The sequence below is a fragment of the Canis lupus genome, chromosome 11, assembly GCF_048164855.1.
Source record: "Canis lupus baileyi chromosome 11, mCanLup2.hap1, whole genome shotgun sequence".
NCBI lineage: Eukaryota > Metazoa > Chordata > Mammalia > Carnivora > Canidae > Canis > Canis lupus.
In genome coordinates this window covers 24047453-24062827 of record NC_132848.1, presented here as the reverse complement: position 1 = coordinate 24062827, position 15375 = coordinate 24047453, and the positions used below count along the sequence as shown (strand labels likewise).

The 15375-nt window shown below is 60.1% G+C and overlaps 1 long non-coding RNA gene across 7 annotated transcripts; it reads left to right on the top strand.

The window, feature by feature from the left end:
* The first annotated feature begins 4233 nt into the window (after window positions 1–4233).
* On the top strand, window positions 4234–15154 carry LOC140642685 (uncharacterized). 7 transcript variants are annotated; one of them, XR_012039100.1, is made up of 5 exons: window positions 4320–4809; window positions 5665–6030; window positions 6578–13432; window positions 13668–14236; window positions 14348–15154. It is a non-coding gene; the product is annotated as an uncharacterized lncRNA (long non-coding RNA). The 7 variants fall into 7 exon arrangements; XR_012039098.1 differs by having other exon boundaries at window positions 4321–4809; window positions 6578–10782; window positions 12721–14236; XR_012039097.1 differs by having other exon boundaries at window positions 4323–4809; window positions 7676–9235; window positions 10608–14236.
* The last annotated feature ends 221 nt before the right edge of the window (window positions 15155–15375 follow it).

Sequence of the window (15375 nt, the reverse complement as noted above, 5' to 3'; positions counted from 1 at the left end):
GCTCAGAGCTGCAGGAGGGGGCCCAGCCAGGTCACCGGACGGCCCGAGGGCACACGGCCTGTAAGAGCCTGGGCGGGGGGGGGGGGCTCTGTGAGGGTCTCACTGCCCTGGCGGCCCCTCCTCAGCAGCTCTGACTTGGGGAAGTGGGGTGAGGGCCTTGCTCTGTAGAACCAGCGTTGGAAGGAGTCTCCACTCTGCAGCTGCTCCGCCCTGGATAGGTCACAGCTTCCACTTACTGGGTGCTCAGCGCCCCCTGGCATCACTTGGATGGTCTCCCTGTATCCTGGTTACCATCCCGGGAGTTGCTTCTCTACATTCCTATTTACAGTTGACAAAACAGGCCCAGAGAGGTTAAGTGACTAGCCCAGGGTCACACAAGCTAAGAAGTGGTTAAGGCTGGGATTTGAACTCGGGTCTGTCCTTGCCCTGCCCCAGCCCAGTGCACTCTTGCCCTCAATGCAGTGAGGGGCAGAGGAGAGAGCCCTGGACCGGGAGCATGTCCTGGCTCTGTCTCCCCAGGCCTCCATCCCCCCACCTGCTCCAAGCTCCACGCTGGTCAGGGCCTCTTCTGGCTCCGATGGTGTGAGGCTCTGGTGGGCTCAGCCCAGCGCTGCTTCCTGTGGGTTGAACCCAGGCCCTGGGAGGTGGGTGTCTGGGGTCAACAGGCCCCCTGTGACCCGGGTTGGAACTCCAGGCTTCTTTGATTTTTCTGAGCAGCCTCTCCAAATATTGTAAATTGTTTGGCTTAGCCTCACAGAGCAGCCTATTATTGCAAAAATCTCGGGTTTTGGAGCCTTTGGTGGTGGGTTCCAACATCTGTCTGAATTCTGTTCTGGGGGGACCCCCCGCTGTGGGGAAGCGGGCCCGGCCTGGACAGCTGGGTGGAGCCCATGACCCTGGCCAGGTAGCCCCTGCCGGTCTAGCCCTTTGGCAGCCACAGCCTATTCGTAGGTGGACATCTAGTGAGTCAGAACCCCCGAGGGGCCGCTAGGAGCCTGGGGGGGGGTGTGCCTGGGGGAGGAGAATAAGGGGTGTGGCTGTGGCCATAGGCTCTGGTGCCCCCCAGGCCCTGCCCAGGGCTTGTCTGGCTGAGCAGGCCTAGCCCACCCCCCTGGTTCCTTTGGAGGAAGGGAAAGTCCAGCTTCTGGAACATGACTGTACCCCTGGGCCAGGCCTAGAGCTTGGCAAACACTTCCTCATGAGCTCCCCCACCCCCCCTAAAGGAAGCACTGTTCTCTTAGCACCTTCTCAGTTGAGGATAGGATCAGAGAGGTTCAGTACCTTGCCCAGGGTCACACACCAGGTCAGTAGAGACCTGTCCACCCCGTGTTAGATTCCTGAGTTCAGGACCATTCACACCAATATCACTTTGTTAGAGAAAAGGTGACCTCCCTTTGGTGTCCTGGGGGACAGGCCTCTGTGTCAGTCCTGCCCACTGGGACTCGACTATGGGAAGGGCCAGGCCCCCTGCAGTTGGTTCTATTTCCGTCACCCCCAGAATGCAATGCCTCGTACTGGACCCCAGGCCAAAGAGAGGATGGGCTGCCTTCTGCTTGCAGAGCACGATGGGGTGTCCTGGGCAGTGACACACCAGCAAGGATGCATCCCAGAACCATGGCCCACACGGGCCGCTTTCCACCATCAGCAGCAGGACCCCCCAGTGCAGGCAAGGAAGCGGAGGCTCAGAAAGGGCCAGTGAGCTGCCCAACGTCACACAGCACGTTAAGCCTTCTCGCTGCCTTAATGCATTTTCGTTACAAAATAAGCCCCAGCGTTGGAGTAAGACTCTTGGGCCTGCCTCCTCCCGGGATGGCCGTCAGATAAGTCACCTTCCCGTCTGAGCTTCAGTTTCCTTGTCTTTGAAATGGAGACAACAGCTCCTATGTTTCAGGGACCCTGTGAGAAATGGCCAGCTGAGGCCACTAAGTTAGCGAGCGCCTCAGTGCAAAGCCTGGTGCACAGGGGGGCTCTACTCGATGAGCCCCGCCCTCTCCCCCTGTCGGCAGCCAGCGCCTGGAGTTTGGCATTCACTGATCCTACTAGCAGCTGTGGATTAGGCACCTACTGTGTATGAGGCAGGACACAGGCACTTTGCATCATCATCTGTCCTCCACCCACAGGGGGCCACCCGAGACAGCTTGGGGGCATGCAGGAGGGGGACGTGGGGTCATCAAGCTCACCAGGGGCTCTGGGTACTTCCCCACTGGGTGGAGTCCACAGGGCCCATGATCCATGAACACCCTTGGTCAAGGCCCTGCCCCAAGAGCATGGGGCTTAGCCGGGGAGAAGGATAGGACTGGTGCCATGGACGCTGAGGCCAACCGTGTGGGGAACTCTGTCCTCAACGATACTCACGCCTCCACCCGTCCAGCACCAGCTGGGCTGGCTTCACCGGGCAGAGCCCTGAGGGTCCCCTGGCTTCAGCCTCCCGGCCATTCCTCCCAGTACCCACCGGTGCCACCCAGTCCAAGCCTCACTCCCTCCTGCCTGGACTCGAGCAGCAGCCAGCAGCCTCCCTGACTCTGCCCCCCTACCCCAGAGCCAAAGGGATCCTCGTGAAACCCAAATCTGACCCTCACTCTCCTGCTCAGGACCCTTCCCTGGCTCCCTGCTGCCTTCAGGACAAAGTCTGGATTCCACAGGCCGCCAAGCTCTGTCTGCTGCGCAGAGTCACCCTAGGCTCGCTCAGGCTCTCATCTTTCCTGAACCTGACTCTATTTCATGCCACCTGCCTCTGGCTCTTTGTTTTCTGATCCCAGAGTGTGTGTCTCTTGTTCCTTCTTTATCCTTTGCGACCTGGTCACTTGTTTCCTCCTCCTGGAAGCCTTCTCGGGCCCAGGCTGCCGTCCTGCTGCCTCTGGGCTTCCCGCCCATCACAGCGCTGCTCACACTGAGTGACACTGTCTGTCTGTACTCCTGTCACCACCAGGAGCTTCCTGAGGGCCGGCCTGGGTCTGACCTGGCTCCCGGTGCCCCCCCCCCCCCGTCTCCCCCATCCCCCAGCACAAGGCCCAGCCCGAGCCTCAAGAGGTTGCATACCTGGTTCTAACAGACCTGGGCGGAGCCAGCAGGTGCCTGACACCCTCCCGCCCCCGCCCCCGACTCCAGTGCACAATCCGGCCGCCTCTGCAAGTTTGCCCCAAAATTTTATTAATAAGTATATTTGGCACTTGCCTCGTACCTTTCATCCGCAGCTCTCTGAGGCGTCCCCAACCTTAATTAATTCTCCCCGCACCCCAAACAAGCTGCTCATCCCCGGCAGATAATGATGTGTGAAGTCCTCTCCGTAAAAGTGCTGTGATTAATCCCACCCTGTAATTAGGTTCCCATGCTCCTCCCTCCCCCAGCTGGCAGGGAGACTCGGGGCCATCTCCACCCTGACTTCAGGCCTCACCAACTAACTCCAGTCCCCCTTAGCTTTCCTGCTGGCCCCCCCCCTTGCCCCCTCAGCAGGGCAGCCCAGGGGCTCTCTCCAAAGCACAACCCTAAATCCTGCCTCCTGCCAAGCCCTCCCCTGCGCCCCCCAAAACCCTGGGACATGCAGTCTTCTTAGTGTGCCCAGCGTCCACAGTGGAAGGTTTTCTCCATGACAGGCTTCCGGGTCATGGCTTATGTGCCGCCTCTTCTAGGATGCCCATCTCCACGGTCCATCTCAGGGTCCACTGAGATGGCCTTGCCCTCAGGAGCTCCCACCTCAGCCTGCAACTTCGGGATGGTTTCCAGCCTGGGGACTGGAGTCACTGCCCTGGGGACCCCTGGCTCCCCCACAGCCGATGTCCCAATGCACAACATGAGGATGAGCCAGTGCTCTGTCTGTGCGGTTGTCACAAGGACTGAGGTACAGGGGTCCTTCCTGGGAAGGCTGACAGGGAGACAGCACCTCGTAGATGTGGGCCATGGCTTCGGCCATTGCCTCCCCCTCCCCAGGTAGCATAGTTCTCGAAAATGAGATCGGGGCTTCCTCACGGATTAATTAATCCATGTGTTCCATGAGTATTGATGGAGCCTTTTCTGGGTGCCAGGAGCTGTCCTGGGGGCCCCAGATCAGGTCAGCAAACACAGGCACCCGGGGGCTCAGGCCCCGGGCACCCACAGGCAAAGGCTGGGGTCTCTAACTGTCTCTGGGCCGGCTTTCCACCTGGCTGCCCGCCCCGGCCCAATCCCCGAACCAGGAACGGCCCCCGCCTTCCCGAGCAGGGCAGCCCGTGGACCACACGCTCTGCCAACTTGTCCAGATCAGAGTACTTCTCTCTCGGGACAGCAGGGTGACCTTGCCTGTGGGCCCCAGGAGCTAAGAATAGCTGGGGCAGCTGCCCTCCCAGCCCCCAGCCCCGCGGGAGGAGCTAAAGGACCCTACCGCCCGCAGAGGGGACAGCTGCTCCTGGCATCTTCGGGCACAGGGCTGAGCCCTGCCAGCTGTTTGGAGGAGGAGAGGAGCCAGAAGAAGGGGGGTTTTCCACCTCCGAAAGTGCTGAACTCACGCTTGGCTGCTGGGCTGAGGTCCCCCCTGGAGTCTGGGGAGGTGTTTGAACCCTGGCTCCGCTGCTTCCTGGTGAGTGACCTTCAGCGAGCCACCTGTCCTCGGAGCTGGGCTTCCCAGGGGAGGACATGGCCATGGCCCGGCCTCAGCACCTGGAGCTGGTCCCCGGCCCCTCCCGGATCCTGCCCGCTGCGAGGAGCCTGGAGACCCTCGTCCCAGGGCCCTGCGTGCACCCTCCAGCTTCGCCCAGTGCTTGCTCTCCATGGCTGCCCAGTTCTAACAGCCCAGAACATTGCTCTGGAAGCTGACGGCCTAGGGACAAAGCCCAGGTGAGCCACTCACAGGCTTTTGATCTCAGACCTGCGGCTTTACCTCTCCCGGCCTGTGTCCCCCTCTGTGAGATGGGGATCGAGGCTGTGATGGAGGCATGGCTGCAGGGTGAGCTCTGCACAGGGAGGGGCGCACAGTAGGTGGGGCTTGGTGGCACCCAGCTCTTCAGGGTCATCCTAGCAATGGCGCTTACAGGAGTCCTGTGGGCTAGGCAAGGGGCCCAGGGCAGGAGGGATCCTGCCCAAGGATGGCATCTCTCCCACCTGAGAGATGAAAGGAAGCCAACAGTCGGTCTTCCAGGTGTTTGTGTCGGAGAATTGGGCTCTGTCTGGGGTTGGGGCAGTGGCAGTAGCCCGGGGACAGGGCCCTGTATTTATTAGAGAATTCCTCATGATGAGCACACCTTGCAGGTTTACTGGAGGGTATGAGATAGGCAGCAATGGGATGGGGTTTGCGTTCGGGGCCCCGGGGGCTGTGGTTCAGCTGACTGCTTCCTTGTTCAAGGGGAGACGTAGCAGAGTTCTGACTGGGTCCAGGGTCCTTGGTCCCACTCCTCATCCTGAGGCCAGGCTGCCTGGCCCATCCATCAGGGTGTGTGCATGGGGAGGGGTGCTTCTTCCTACCTGGGCCTGCCTTCTGAGTCTCAGGGACCGGGAGGCATCTATGTCAACATGGAGACGCATGAGCCAAGCGTGGAGGTCTTTAGACTGTGGGCAGGGCCTGGCACGGTGCCCTCCCAGCCCCAAGTCTGGCCTCGGGGGCCTAATGAGACCCATTGCTTGCAGCTAAGTTCCTGTTTGTGGAGAGCTCAGGTGGCCCCAGCCCTCACCTCGACGCCCTGTGCCTCCCGACAGGTGTGTGGCAGGTGCTCTGTGGGTGCACGTCCATCCCATCCCGTTCTGAGGACTTGCCCGGGCCAGTCAGTCACGGCCACAGGACTCACAGGGGTGCTTCTCCAAGTGCAGAGAGCACCTGCATGGGGTCCAGCACATTCTCACCCACTCCCTAAACTACGGCTCACGGCAGCCAGACGGCCCACGCGGTGATTATGGCCAGAAGCCATCCAGAGGCTGACTGACTTGTCCAAGAACGCCCAGATGCAGGGCTGTCAGGAGGACCACCTTTTGCAAACCTCAATGGACCATTGTCTCCCTGACCCCCGGCCTGAGCCCCACGGAAGCTTCCAGGTCGTTTGAGGAGCACAGAATCACACAGTTGAGGTATTTGGGGCAGAGCTGCGACTCAAATACCCCTCTGCCCCCCAGTCTGCTCTCAGCCAGCAGCCCAAGGGACCCACCCCACCCAGAGCCAAGGCCAGCTTCGTGGCCCCCCTTCTCTGCAAGGCTCTTACCCTAAGAGACCCACACAGCTAACTGGCTCATTCCGCGGAATCTTTTCTAGGATGCCAGCACCCTCCTCCTCCTCAGGCCTCCACGGGCTCTCGCTGCCCCTCCCCCTGCCCCTCCGTCCTAGTTAAGACTCCCCTTTCCCAGGGCCTGTCTTTGCTGAAGCACCTCCTACCCATCTGGGCACTTTGCTCCTTTGTCACTTTGTTACAAATACTCATTGATCTGGGAGTCCGCTCTCATGGATCTGCTTGCTTCTGCGGTGCCTTCTGGGGGCCTGGCACACAGTAGGCCCTTCGCAAAGATTTGCTGAACGAGGGGGGACATTTTGCAGCAACGTCAGGCAGAACACGGGCAGGGAGCGCGGGCCTGCTGTTTCCAACTGTGCCCGCTTTCTTAATATTTTTGTTCCATTTATCAGAAATCAAGCCTGTGTCAAGCGCGGCAATACATCTAAATTGGTTGATTAAAGCATCAGGAAGAAAGTGGTGCTCGGCGGCAATTAAAGCAAAGCCATGGGAAGATTTGGAAATATTGTGATCCCTTCTGCGATTTTTGCAAATGGGCTTTCTATTCATAGCGAGTCCGTTGTCTTTATTTCATTATTTCTAGGGGTTTTCTTCCCGGCTCCTCCCCAGGCTTTCATGATATTGTTACATAAAGGGATTTCCATCATGACAAGCATGCTTGTTGTGCAGCCAGGACAGGCCTGGGGACCTAGGTGTGCCTCGGGGTAGGGATTCAGGCCGTGAGGCTCCTCTCACCATCGAATGCGGAGGTGGAGGGGAACCAGCCTGGGTCAGAGGCTGCGCTGGGCCGGGGGCACGCGAGGTAACCCACCCAGCTCCAAGACGGCCTTTCCTGCATCTTCCCACCTGACCCTTTCTTCCATGCCACTGTCCTCCTTGCTGCTCCTAGGACGTGTCAGGCACACGCCTGCCTCAGGACCTTTGTACTGGCTGGTCCTGACTACTGGCTGGTTCTGCTGTCCACTCCCACCCTGGCCTCCTCCTTCCTGCCTGCCTCGGCTGACACACTACCTCTCCGAAGCACCCTCCCCTCCTGACACTTCCTACCTGTCTTCTCAGCTTTTTCCCCTGAGATGTTCCCTGCCATCTGCTATAGACTATATACGTATTCGCTTATTTCTGAGGAGTGAACAGATTTAAGGGTTCTTGAGGTGGTCAGGGTCCAGATCTGAGGGCTCATGGTGTGAGGATGGGGTTGGAGGGCTGTGGAAATGTTTGCCCTGCTGGGGGAACCCAGGCAACACTTCCCTGACCTGCTGGTTTCCCCGGGACACACGGGTGTGCGCAGTGCCCCCATTGCCCCCTCCACCTGCTGGCCTGTCCCCAGTCCCCACCTGGCACTCAGCCTCACCTCACTGGTTCCACAGCCCACCCCATTTCCCGGAGCCCCACCTGGAGTCACTGTTACGGGTTGAATTTGACCTCCAGAATTCATGGGTTGACGTTCTGACACCCTGTAACTCCAAATGTGGCACTTTATTTGGAAATAGGACCGATGCAGGTACAACGAATGATGTTGAGATGAGGTCATCCTGGAGTATGCCCTAATCCCATATGGCTACTGGATGTCCTGATGAAAAGGACACACTTGGACCCAGGTATGTGCACAAGGAGCAGTCCACGTGAAGACAGAGGCAGAGATCCGGGGACGCGTCTGCAAACCAGGGAACGCCGTGCATTGCCAGCAAACCCCCAGAAAGGGAGAGAAGCCCAGGGAAGATTCTCTCTCTCACAGTCTCAGAAAGAGCCAGCCTGCCAACACCTTGATCTCAGCCTTCCAGCTCCTAGAACCTGTCGTCGTAAGCCCCCTGCCCTCGCCCGTCTGTGGCCCCCGTCACAGCAGCCCTGAGACATGAACCAGGCTACCCAGCTCCCCCCGCGCACCCCTTCTTTCCCCTCCCTGCCCACACCCGGCTCCTCCAGGGCCGCCGCCCTCGCTCATCAAAGGAGTCAGTTCTCTGAGTCTCTGGTTCCTCATTTGAGAAATTAGGATAATAATACCCACCTCCCACGGCTGTCACGAGTCTTCAGTAAAGTACACTGGGAAATGCACCTGGTTCGTAGTAAGGCTCAGTAATTGGTGGTGGCAGTAGTGTGGTGGTTATTTTTATTGTTGTCATATTAATAGTATTATTGTAATTAACCATCATTTGCCAGGTCTGAGCTGGCCCTGGGGGGATAACAGCGCCCCGCGTACCACCGTGTGCACAGGAGAAGAGGCTGCCCATCAGAGAAGGGAAAGGCTTCCATGCGTTCCTGCTTGCAGGAACGTATTGCTGCCACCCCTGTGCTGGGACACACCGGTCCCAGTAGAGGGAGCTACGCTGAATGCCATGGGGCACGATCAGGGCTCCGATGAGGGACCCTGAGCCAGCCTGGGGTGAGGCGGGGGTGGATGCAAAGAAGGCTTCGCGGAGCAGTGGACTTTTGAAGTCGGTGTAAAAGGAAGGGAATCCATGCCTCTGGCCCCAGCTCCTGCACGTATTCATCCCATGACCCTGCATGACAGACGAGAGCTGGCCTGTCCCCACTCCCGGGAGAGTTTGGGTGTCACATTCTCTAGGACTCATTGCCCCCCAGGCCCTCCCCTCGAAGCCACTCCAGGTCAGGACGCAGGTTGCCAGCCAGGTCCCGAGAGAGCTGCGGGCCTGGGGTAAGAGAAGGGAAATGCCCGATGAACACCTAAAACATGCCCTGCCCTGTCGCTGAAGACCCATACCCCGCCGGGGCTGAGCCTGGACTGTCCCACACCTTCCCGGTTCTTTTATTCAGTTTCAGCTCTGCGGCTGGCCACCTGCCTGTCCTTTTGAGCACCGAAATAGAGAGATAAATAGGGAAGCAGAGCTGGGCAGATGTCACCATTTCTGAGAGTTGCCGCTCGCTCGCCACCTGGGATTTTGTTTTCCCCATCGGAACACAGAATATCCCAGCAGCGTGGAGTCTTTCTCTGCTGGCAGATTTAAGGCGTCTTATAAACAGGAGCCCGAGAAGGACAAAGGAGCACATGTCTGCCAAGCACCTGTTCTGCTCGGGGAGCTGCCTTCCGTGGTGTGCGTGTGGTCTCTTCTCTCTTCTCTACCCATTTTACAGATGTGGATGAAGGTGGAGGGAGGGAGCGCCCACCCGGGCGGGGAGCCAGGAGGTGACGTTGGGGCTCCGAATGCCACGCTTGCCCTAGACCAAGACACAGAGTAGGATTTCAAGGGTGAGGGGTGCCTGGGTGGCTCAGCAGTTGAGCCTCTGCCTCTGGCTTAGGGCATGACCCCGGGGTCCTGGGGTCAAGTCTCGCATTGGGCTCCCTGTGTGGAGCCTTCTTCTCCCTCTGCCTGTGTCTCTGTCTCTCTCTGTGTCTCTCATGAATAAATAAATAAATCCTAAAAAAAAAAAAAAAAAAGATTTCAAGAGTGAGCAGCATTGGGGCGGATGGCCAGGCTAGCGGAGGTTAGGCGGGTGCTGTTAAAGAGAAATTTGCACCAGATGCTTGCTAAAAGCAGCAAGGAAGGCTTTGTTCAAGATTATTGCTATAAGGGTCAAGACTATTGCAAAAAGATCAAGAGATTGAAGTCAAATCCAAATACAGCCAAGACGGCTGGGGGTTTATAGCCATGGAGCAGATCAAGGGGTCAGTGCATGGAAAATCACTGACAGGGGCTTGATTAGACACCAGAGGTTGGGGGATTCCTGCCAAACAGCCTCATAGAATTCTTCCTAAGGGCCAAGGACTCAGACACCAAGGATGGGGGCTGAGGAACTGGGGGATCCTTGATGAAACGGCTTAGTGGGATTCTCTGCTGGAGTAGGGCGGGGTCAAGGTCTGGTCAAGGAGGAGAGCTCTCAGAGGAGCCTCATGGGAGTTTGGACAAGGTGGGGGGTCATCACATGGTAGGGGAGAGGGGAAGGAGGTCGAGGGCCGTAGCGTCCCTGGGGACTTGGCAGGGCTCAGAGGTGTCCCGAGACGTGGAGGCAGGGAGGCCAGGAGGAATGTGAGGCCACGCTGGGGCCACGCTGAGCACCCAGCAGATGCCGGGCCCCAGATTCCAGGGGGGCCCAGCGTGCACTGACAGAGCCGGGGTTTCCAGCCCCCGTTTGGGTGAGCAGAGCAAGAGCAGCAAAAGCCTAGGGGCGGGTGTTGGCGGGTGACCATCCGTATGCCTTCAGCCTCCAGAAAGCACAGGTTTTGGTGTTGATGAAGGGTCTGGCCCTGGGGGTGGGGGTGGGGGCGGTGGGCATCAGCCAGGGTGAGTGATCTGGGAGCAGTCGGTCTGGGCGGAGCTCGGAGCTCTTGGGCTGTCTGGGGCACCCACCTGCTCCCGGGTGGGGGACACGGCATGGTTGACCCCAGCACTGTCGTGGCTGTAGAGCTGAATCCCAGCTCAGCCACCTCCTGGCCTCCTCGCCCGGCTCAGCTTCCTCATCCCCCAGACAGGTAACCAGAATACCCAGTCCTCGAGGAGCCTGGCCTATCATGTGAGCAATGATGATGAAAAAGAAGGACGAGGAAGAGGAGGAAGAGGAAAGAACTAGGTGCCCCCACCTCAACCACTGGGGTGGCTGAAGGAGAGAGATCCTCACCTACACTCCCATGAGCTGCCAACAGGTATGTGCAAGGGCCCTGGGGCTGACTGGTGATGACACATTGAAAGATTTTCCTATTTTTGAAAAGGTTTTCTCATCCTACATCTCACTGACCCTCACAGCCCTTAGAAGGACCCAAATCTGTTCCTGGTCTATGGACACAGAAACGGAGGTGGGGAGGCTCAGAGAGGTGAAGGGACCCACCTAGATCTCAGAGGAGATGCACACCTGGGCCTGGGGACCTTGCACCCAGCTCCCAGGTCACGAGTCTCAGCAGGGCCTGCAATAAGGTGGCCTTGGGAAGGCATTTCAGGGAGTAGGAACAGCTTAGGCCAAGGCCCGGAGGCTGATGGGACCTGGAAACGTGGCGAGGGGGAGGGGGTTGGCAGTGAATGTTGGGGGAGCACAGAGCACAACTGGGAAAAGCATCCCTCAGGGTGGAGCTGGGACGGCCCAGCCACACGAGCGTCAGAGCCCCAGGCGTGAGCGGGGACTCCTTGCCCTGCCCCTCCCTGCCTGGTGCTGCGTGATCGGACCCTGACTCAGTTTCCCAGCTGTTATGTGGGGCTGTGGTGCTCCCTGAGCGAGTGCCACGGAGGCACGGCCCCAGCACACAGCAAGGCGCGGGGTCCTAGGGCCTCGTCCTAGTGGAGCGCCACCTGTCACCTGGGGCGCGCACTGAGCTCCTAACAGGAGGCCCCTCGCATCCGATGTGATGTGGCCACACGACTCCAACGGGACACAGACCCGTGTTCTCTGCTGCTGTGGCTCCCTGCCCTCGGGGGCTGTCTGGTCACGCTGTTTGCAGCTGGCAGCTGCCCCGGGGACCCCCGGGGGGAGGAATTCAGAGCTGGGGCTTTTCACGGCACCCAGATGTGTCCTCCGTGGGTACTTCTGGGTGACGAGGGGACGGGCTGAAGCCGCTGTCGTGGACGGAAGCAAGCGAGAACATGTGGGGGCCAGATTTGCCCCCCTTCCCCCACTCCCACCCTGAGGAGTCCTCCCAAGCTCTGTCATGACTCAGTTCCGGGACAGCCGAGGGCTTGGGACAAGGGACAGGCTGGCCCCCACACGCGGCCCAGACCAGAGGGGAGCGGTGGCCCGGCTCTTGGCTGGTGTCCTGAGGGGTCACATGTGCAGCGAGCTGCCTTCCTGCCCAGGGCACGTATTCCTAAAGGGCAGCGACTGTGCCTTGTGTCGCCCCCATTCGTCCCATGGCTCCCGGACCACAGCTGCGGGTCAGGTAGGGGCCACCGCGGGTGCAAGACAAGTAGGTCTGGAGTCTCCAGGGCTGGGCAGCGGACAACCTGCTGTAGAGCCGTGTCGTGGCCCCTCGCAGGTGGCTTCTGGGGAGCCCAGAACTTTCCTGGACCATTTTGGGAGCCGTTGTAACAAACAGGCTCTGGAATGAGCCAGGCTGGGGTCTGCTGGCTGGCCGTGTGACCCCGGGGAAAGTCATGGTGTCTCCCAGCTTCAGTTTCCCTGGAGGAGACAGAGCTCTTGCAGGGGTGGAGGGGCGGCGTTCTCACGGGGATTACCAGGTTCCGTGTGATGGGTGCTCCAGGAATTCCAGAATTGTGATGAGTCCGCAGGGCTCTGGGCATCACTGTGCACCCCATCATTCGTACAGTGAGGTCCTAACCCCTCGTGCCGCGGAATGTGACTGGATTTGGAGACAAGGTCTTGGAAGAGATCATGAAATTAAACGAGGGCATTAAGGCGGGCCTTAGTCCAACATGACTCACGTCCTTATAAAAGGAGTTCAGGGGCAGCCTGGGTGGCCCAGTGGTTTAGCGCCGCCTTCAGCCCAGGGCCTGATCCTGGAGACCCGGGATCAAGTCCCATGTCAGGCTCCCTGCGCGGAGCCGCTGTGTCTCTGCCTCTCTCTCTCTCTCTCTCTGTGTGTGTGTGTCTCATGAATAAATAAACAAAATCTTAAAAAAAAAAAAAAAAAAAAAAGGAGTTCAGGACACAGACCCACACGGGGAGAGGACGGTGGTCTGCAGACCAAGGAGAGCAGACAGGAGGAGCCAGCTCCGCAGACACCTTGACCTTGGACTTCCGGCCTCCAGACAGCGAGGCGACAAGTGCCTATTGTCGGCTAAGCCGCCCCCTGCCCCTGGCACCTGTTACTGGACAAGAGGACACCCTGGCATTTCAGGAGAAGTACTTATCTCTCCCCCCAAAGGCTCCAGCCCACCCTGCAGGAGCCCCAGCCCAACTTGACCTTGTCCCAAAGAGTTCTCCACCCCTGGGGGGCTTCACGGGGAAGCTCTGGGCACATAGACGTTGGCGGTGCTTGCGGTGGGCGCACACCATTGGCGGAGACGATCAAGGGAGCCACGCGGGTCCGTTCCAGGGCGTCTAGAGGGGCTTAAACTGGGCGGCCCTGGAAATGCGAGGGGAGGGCAGCGTTTGTTGAGCGGCTCTCCGAGGCCTGGCCCCATAGACACTCTTTCCGGGTTATCTCGTTGGTTTCTCGTCTCATCCTAAGGAAGCAGAGAGTTTGTCTCTACTTCGCACGGCTGAAGAGCAGGCCCAGGACCACGGGGCCACAGGGTGGCAGAGCCCGGGGCAGGCCTCAGAGAATGAAACACCTGGCCAGGGCGCGGGGCACGTGGAGCCCGCCGCGGGTCGGAGCAGCGCTGGGCGGCCCGAAGACGGCCCTGCGGGTAGGGCAGTGGGGTCCCGGGAGTTCCTCCTCAAACGCTCCTTCAACTCCCGCTCCTACTCGCAATGGAGAGAAAAGGGGCGCCTCCTGTCTCGGGGGAAGGTTGGGTTCAGTGTCCCCTCCGGTGGAGGCCCCTCCTCTGGGCACCTGCTAGCCTTGGGCTCGGGGGCGGCTGTGGTTTACAGCCCAGGCGTCTTGAAACCGGGGATGTCCACCCGCCCCCGGCACCTCCACAGGGCTCCACACAGGAGGTGCCTGTCACAGTGAACGCCGGCATCGTGGGCCTGTGCCAGCGCGCCACGTCCCCTGTGCCAACACCGGCAGCAAGCACTGTGGTCAGACCCATTGCACAGATGGGCAGATAGCGAGCAGAGAGGCCGAGGGCAGGTCCACCTGCAGCACTTCGCCCATGGAGGCGGGGGGGGGGTTGACCAGGGGCCACCCTGCCCCGCAGTCTGCTGTTGAGTGACCATGTGCGCGAGGGGTGTGGCATCTGGAGCAGTCCTGCTGCCGACAGGCTGCGCTGGCTTCCTCCGCCGAGAGATGGGCGCCCTCCCCACCACGTGCGTCGGGTGCTGTGGGGATGCAGGACAGCGGGGTGGGCGCCCAGGTGTGGACCTTCCACCCGGGACAGCCGCAGCCCCCTGGAAGGGCCAGCCACTGCGTCGGGGACACTGGCCCGGCTGCTAACAAGGCTTCCCTGGCGCGGCCTTGGCGGTGGCGCCCGATGGCACCCAGCTTCCCTCCACGGGCCTTCCAGGATCCCACTCCAGCTCCCGTCTGACGCTGAGTCCGTGCTGGGCCGGTGAGAGGCAGTGGCTGCCAAGTGTCACAGGAGGGGCGGGGACCCCTGGAGCCCCGTGAGCTAGAAGCCTCTTCAGTTAGACAGACCTGCTTCCCTGCTCCCATTTCACAGATGAGGACTCGGAGGCCCAGAGGAGGAGCCTGCCTCCACCCGTCGGTCATCAGAGTGGCTGAGCTCCTGCGGGGCCCCCCACCAGCCACTGCTCGCCCTGTCCTGCCCTCCTTCCAGATCCACCTGCTGCTGGGGACGGGCCCCCGCCCGAGGCAGGTGCAATAGGGCTGACCCTGCGGCCTCGGGCCTGGGAGGGGTAGTAAGGGGGTGCTTCCCGCAGGGGTCCCCATCCCTGGAGATCGCCAGCTGCCATCTCCCAAGCCCCCACCCCGAGGTGGTGACGGGCCCTGCCTCAGTTCGCAGGGAGCTTGGCTCCTCCCCAGCTCACCACTCCGCTGACGGCCCTGAAGCCCCAGTGGGTGGAGGCTGCCAGCAAGGAGGCACGGCCTGCCTTCGGGACGGTGGGTGGGGGGGTGGTCTCCAGGCCAGGTGCTGGGTGCTGACAAGGGGGAGCACAGGGTGAAGGGGGCTCGGGGTGGAGGCGTTGGTGGTGTGCACTCCCAAGCCAGCCTGGCCCTGGGGACAGGTCCCACGGGATGCAAACGGGACTAGGTTCCAGGCAAGCCTCCATGCCAAGCTAAGCCAGGGGGTCCGCCTGGAGGAAGAGGCCTGACTCTGGGCAGCCCCGGTGGCGCAGCGGTTTAGTGCCGCCTACAGCCCAGGGCGTGATCCTGGAGACCCTGGATCGAGTCCCACGTCAGGCTCTCTGCATGGAGCCTGCTTCTCCCTCTGCCTGTGTCTCTGCCTCTCTCTCTCTCTGCATCTCTATGAATAAAAATAAATAAAATCTTAAAAAAAAAAAAAAAAGAGGCCTGACTCTAATTTGCACAAATCTGCCAGTCACTGCTTGAGGAGGATGGGTGCAGGGACCAAGCAAACAAGTGTCCCCTGGGACCCCTCGGGGATGTAGGTGTGGGAACAAGAGACTGCCTGGGGGGAGCCAAGAGGCAGGGCCACCCTTGTCCGCTGCCAAGGGACAAAGGGGCTCATTCTCGAGACTGTATTAAACCCTCAAGGATGGGTTCTAG